The 6,000-nt window shown below is 45.7% G+C and overlaps 1 protein-coding gene across 5 annotated transcripts in view; it reads left to right on the top strand.

Moving 5' to 3' along the window:
- Positions 1–6,000, top strand: part of Nek11 (NIMA related kinase 11) — a 238,726-nt gene that overhangs the window by 72,887 nt on the left and 159,839 nt on the right. The window lies entirely within an intron of this gene.

The following is a 6,000-nucleotide window of genomic DNA, read 5'->3' as shown; positions in this document are numbered from 1 at the left end:
GAGAGAGAGAGAGAGGAAGAGAGAGAGAGAAACTAGATGGAGACACAGAGATGCACAGAGTGACACAGAAACAGAGAGAGACAGATATGGGGAGCTGAGTTATTAATCTGAAACCTTTCATACTGTCCATATGTGAGGTTATGAGAACCAGGGCAAGGTGGTAGCAGCAGGGAATATCTGTTGAGAATTATAATGAGCTTGGTAAGCTGCAATGACTGAACTTGAAATTATGTAAGTATGTTAAATATGACAGAAAGTCCAAGGCAGGGTCTTGGACTGGAGAGCACTGGTGGAATACGCATGTACTATTCTTGAGGATCCCCAGGGCCATTGGAGGTGGGTCTCAAAGATAAACTTGAGGTTTGGGTCTCGGAGGATGAGTGGCTGGAAACAGTCATGCTGAGATGAATCGTGAGTATGGCAGGCAGAATATGGAAGGGATTGGTGAGAGAAAGGAGTTTGAAGAGAGTCTTGGGGAAGCACCAGGGCTTGCATTTGTTTGGATTCCTAGAGTATTAAAGTCCTGAAACCAAGATTGGGGTATAGTTGTTTAGAAGCTGTGGTGGTTTGGATGAGAAGGGTCCTTATAAGCTCATATATTTGAATGCTTGGTCCCTAGTTGGTAGAACTGTTTGGGAAGGACTAGAAGGTGTGGCCTTCTTGGAGGAGGTATGTCACTGGGAGTGTGCTCTGAGGTTTCAAAAGCTCCTGTCACTCTCAGTTAACTCTCTGCCTTAAGATTATATTTTAAGGTGTGAGCTGTTAGCTACTGGTCCAACACCGTGCTCACCTGCCTGCTAGCCTGCTCCCCATTATGATGGTCATGAACTCTAGCCATCTGGATCTGTGATTCTCAATCAAATGATTCCTTTTACAAGATGTCGTTGTCATGGTGTCTTACCACAACAGCAATTAGAAAGGATGTTGGGAAGCAGAACCCAGTGTGTAAGGAAAGGAGAGGGAGGAGAGAAGCAGCCCGTGGAGGGCTCTTTCACTGGTGCTTTAGGCTTAGACTACAGTTAGTGCATTTTCCTGGAAAGTGTTCATAAGTTCCCGACTACATGCGACTCTCATTTTTAACATTATTTTTGAGTTTCCTATTGGATTATTTTATAGTTTTGGAAATTTTGGTTTGAATGGGAAAGACGAATAGTTCCACCATAATCCAATCTTAGAGGATTTTGTTTTAGTTTGTTTGTTTGGCTGTTCTAGTGAACTGAACACAGGGTCTTGCTAGACAAGTACTCTACCACACAGCTATGTTCTTAGCCCTTGGAGTAATCTTTGTTTGCCAGAGACAGAGTTTTCCTGTATAGGAAGTCCTGGCCTCAAACCTCCATTTCCCAAGTGCTGGGACTATAGGCATGTGCCTTGACACCTGTCTTCAGATTGGCTTTTAAATGAAGCAATGCTGCGTAATTTTTCCAGTCCATTAATATATAATACACTCTTATCAGTTTTCAATATTTAGTTATAGGCCCAAGACACATTTCCTTTAGAAAATAAACTTGTCTGTTTTAAAAATGGGTAAAATTCCAAAGGAATTTTTAAAAGCTTATCATGTAGACAACTAAAAATTGTGATGTTAGAAGCCAGAATACTTACTCTTCATAGTTCAGTAAAAACTGCCTGAGACACAGTGCTCAAGCTTATTCCTGCTGAAGGTGGCCGGGATGCTCAGGTCACACATCTTACATGTCGGTAGCTGAGGGATGTGGGAGGTCCTGCAAGCCCACTCTGTGCATCCATCCATCGGGAGGTCCTGCAAGCCCACTCTGTGCATCCGTCCATCTTAGTACCCAAGCCTGAGGAGCAGCTCCTGTCAAGACTTCGCTTTGCTACTGACTGAGGGAGAGCAAGGGCGAGTTAGAGCGCCATTCATCACTCCTCAGACACAGTGACTACCCTGTCTGCTCATGTCTAATGGCCACAGCAAGTCACACAGACAAGACCAGTGGCACAGAGGTGGACACGCCCTTACCTCCCCAAAGAAGTGTTCATTGCAAGGCAGAAAATACTTGAACATTTAGGAGCAAGAACACAGCATATGCACACACGGTATTTTTCTCTGCTTTGAACTTTTTGCAACTATCACTAGTTAGAGTGGGTCTATGGACCTTATCTATGCATCCCCTGTGTTCTATTTTATCTATTGGCATAGTTTGAAAAGTACAGAGATTGTTTACATGTTAATCTGGAGGATTACATTGGAAACATACATGCATGTGAGAGGTTAGACTTGCTACCTTCATAGCCAATGCCTCAGTGAAAATGTTCATTAATTTTTATGACCACTGGAGTGAGCAATGGGATGCCCAGTTTAAAATGCTGCTTCTGGGTAAGTCTGTGGGAATCTGTGTGTGAAAGACTGGCCCTTGAAGTAGTAAGATAAGGTCCTTCCCATTGTGAGTGGGCATTGTGCCACCTACTGAAGGAAGGAGGAACGTGCCCCCTTCCCTAAACTTGGACAGGGATTTACATGCTGGCTCCCCTGGGGCTCAGGCCTTCAGGTACAGGCTGACACCCCTGGCTCCCCTGGGGCTCAGGCCTTCAGGTACAGGCTGACACCCCTGGCTCCCCTGGGGCTCAGGCCTTCAGGTACAGGCTGACATCCCTGGCTCCCCTGGGGCTCAGGCCTTCAGGTACAGGCTCACACCCTTGGTTCCCCTGGGGCTCAGGCCTTCAGGTACAGGCTCACATCCTTGGCTCCCCTGGGGCTCAGGCCTTCAGGCACAGACTCACACCCCTGGTGTTCCTGGGCCTCTAGCCTACTGATGCAGGTGACAGGTCTTCTAGGGCACCAGTCAAGCCTCAGTTCTGTTTGTGTGGGGAACCCTGAGAAATTCTAGAGAAGACAATGGTAGAGAAAGTAAGATAGGCAAAATTGGCGCTCCCCTTTGGCAGGTTCATGTACTGTGTTTTAATTTAGGTTGTTTTTAAATTTGGAATACTTGAAGTCTGCAGCATATGGCAGGTACGTAAATGAGACTGCTAAAGCCTGAGAACATTCACAGTTCACTCAGCTGTCTGAGAACACTGCACAGAACTCCTTCCTGTTGGGGTGTTGAGCTTATTAGCCTGTGCTTCTCAGGGGGAAGGGGTGCAGCCCCTCACAGTGTGCTCAGACTCAGTGGCCCTGAAATGTCACTGATGTTACTGCTTCTCCAGGGTGGGAGACAGGCTGGTGCACCGTCCCGAAGGTGGCTTGCTTTTCACCGAGCTACCCACACATTTCCTGAAGGTGGTTTTGTCACCACTTAGCTCCATTTCTCAGCCAGCTTGCAGAAACGTCGTAAGGTATCGAGATGAGTGTCTAAAAAATGGCACGGAGAATCCATTTCCTGGGGAGGGCACCTGCTTGGGAATCCATGTAGTCTATTTGGCTGAGGAAGGAGCTGACCTACCAGACTCTGGAAGATGGAAATGCTGAGTTGACTGTGGTGTCTGGTATCTTTTGAGCCACCCCCACCTCCACCCCCATGTCCTCTTCTGGAGGATGTCCTGTGGTCAGTTCCAGTCAGTGCAATTCCACACCAAGTCAAGCAGAATTCTGATGTGTTGGTCATAGCTGGGATGCTTAGAAGGAACTAACTTCTACCTTTTGACTCCAACATGGGGCTCACAATCAAGTCACAAGTAAGGAAAATCAAACAGAGGCCTTGGAGCTCAGGATGGGGTCACATGGCAGAGGAAGGAACGGGGGCTTTTCAAACTGAGCATCATCAAGGAGCCCTTGGGTGAGTGGGGCCTCTGGGAAGAAGAGTTGGCAGTGCACAGTGAGACCCTGCCCGGTGAAGACCTGAAGGGAGGGAGCTAGGGTCTCAGAGACTATTTACACAGGGCTTAAGGGGAGGTAAAGGCTAAATTGTCTGTGCCTTCTCTGCAATCTGGCTTTACACTGGCTTTCTGCCTTGGTAGGCTGTTCTTCATCCCAGGAGACAATGGGAGGCTGTGGGGGCAAGGAGATGGGGAGGTGGAGATAGGAACCCTAACATAAATTCGGCTACAAACAGCTGTTGCTAAACCTTTACACCACACTTGAGTGCCATAGTCCAGAAAGGAGAGGAGTGTTCCACTTCTGTGGATAATATGTGGGGGTTAGTGGATGGAGAACATTAGAGATACTTTGGGATTTCTAGAGAAAAAAAAATTGAACAGTCTGATCTGTTTGTCACCTTGTGATTTCCTGGATTTTTAAAATATAGTTTAGAGGGATTACTGTTGTTAGCCCAGTATATGCTAAGACTTTTTATTGTAGGATGCATTTTGCTTACTGTAACCATGAAGTCAGTAAATCACAATTTTACATTTTTCCCCCGTAGCTGTTATATTAAACTTCTTGCTCCATCAACACAGAGACAAGCCACTGGAGACAGTCCACATTGAAATCTTTGTCCCAGCATATTCTGTGTCTTCGTCTTGAAACACACATAGTGCTGGTTTACATATTTTGTCTTTGTATGTGAGGAATAATGATATATTACTATTTGTAACTCATTGTTTACCTGTCCAGTTGTTGCTAAATAACTTTCTTGTAGGTGCTTTTATTTATCCTAATGTCCTCTGGCATGCCCCCTAGATCATTATCACAAAGCCAAACCCTTAGACTCTCTGGCTCCTTGCATGCTTACAGCTCCAAGAGATCTGACTCTACCTCCTTGGATCTAGAATCAATAGGGCCAGCATGAAGAAGCCTGGCTGCAGGTTCCTTTATTTGCACGGAACGGAAGCATCTCAATCAATAGAAAGCATTCTCTGCTTTGCTTTCCAGGGGGACACTTCAGGAGCTGGCTAATTGGGCTGGCTCGGCAGAGTCCTGTGGGGTTCAAGTTCCTTCTGCCTCTAGTCTGGCCGAGGTATCCAGGCTTGTTCTCTCGCAGTTGTCAGGATAGCTGAAGCACTACAATGCTTTACCCCTTCTTATAACAGTCATCAAGGTCCAGAAAGTATAAAATTGACCTCTCCCCCCAACATACACAGCACTCCTTATCTTTTATAAGAACAGAGAAATATCTTCTACAAGCTTTTGTTGCGTGACTTTTCTTGGGGAGATGTGAACCAAGGTTTATCCCAGTTAGGGTACCAACAAGAGTCAGTGAACCAGTGAGTTTATTAAGGTTACTAATAAGATCACAGGTGACTGAAAGGCAGCCTCATCACTCACAAGCCCACCCAGTGTGGCTGTTGACTTACAGAGGCTGCATCCCTGCAGCTCCTTGCACAACCTGCAGACAGCTGCACTGGTCAGAGTCTCTCTACAGCATCATGCAACCTTGAGGAATCTCATGAACCTTCTCAGGCTGGCTCCTTCTGCTTTGCAGTAGGTCTTTCCTTCCTACCAGGTCCTTTCCTGGCTTGGTAGCTCATTTCTTGTTAGCACCGAATGAACCCCCACTCCCACCCCCACCCATTGCCCAGATGATGTGCCAGTAGACTTTACTGTTCGTTTACTGAAGGACGTCTTGTTTGCCTCCATATTGAGCCATGGTGAATAGAGCTAGTATAATCCTGGAGCATTAGATGTGGATCTATAACAATATGTTCAGTGGAGTTAAGACATGTTTTAATTCTGAGTTTCTAATTTCAGTGTTTGCATTTTCCCTTAGAAGGTCTGTTTAGCAACCTCCTTTGACAACATCCCGTCTTTGGTGTTTCTACTTCAAGTTTTCTCTTGTACCCTTTGTGATTTTAAGCATTTAAAATGTACTTAGACTCTGTGTCTTACTTGGTTGTCTGAAACATTCTGATATCATTGCACATTCTCTGCTGATTCTTAGCCTACCTTTGCTTCTGCTGAATGAGCAAAGAGGGTGAGAACAATTGAACAGTAAGTTTTATTCTCTTGGCTCAGGGTCTCTGTGATCACACAGCTATTGCATATCTGAATCCCTTATTCTGAGTGAATATTGTCTTTCTCTCAAATGATAAGCTTCCTTTCTGAATTAACATAGGCAGGTCTCCTAGGTCACCCCTTCGCTGTCTGTAGGAAACACACATGCT

Source organism: Mastomys coucha, unplaced genomic scaffold (genome assembly GCF_008632895.1).
Source record: "Mastomys coucha isolate ucsf_1 unplaced genomic scaffold, UCSF_Mcou_1 pScaffold23, whole genome shotgun sequence".
Classification (NCBI taxonomy): Eukaryota; Metazoa; Chordata; class Mammalia; order Rodentia; family Muridae; genus Mastomys; species Mastomys coucha.
Note: the sequence above shows the minus strand (reverse complement) of the source record. Positions and strands in the feature narration are given on the sequence as shown.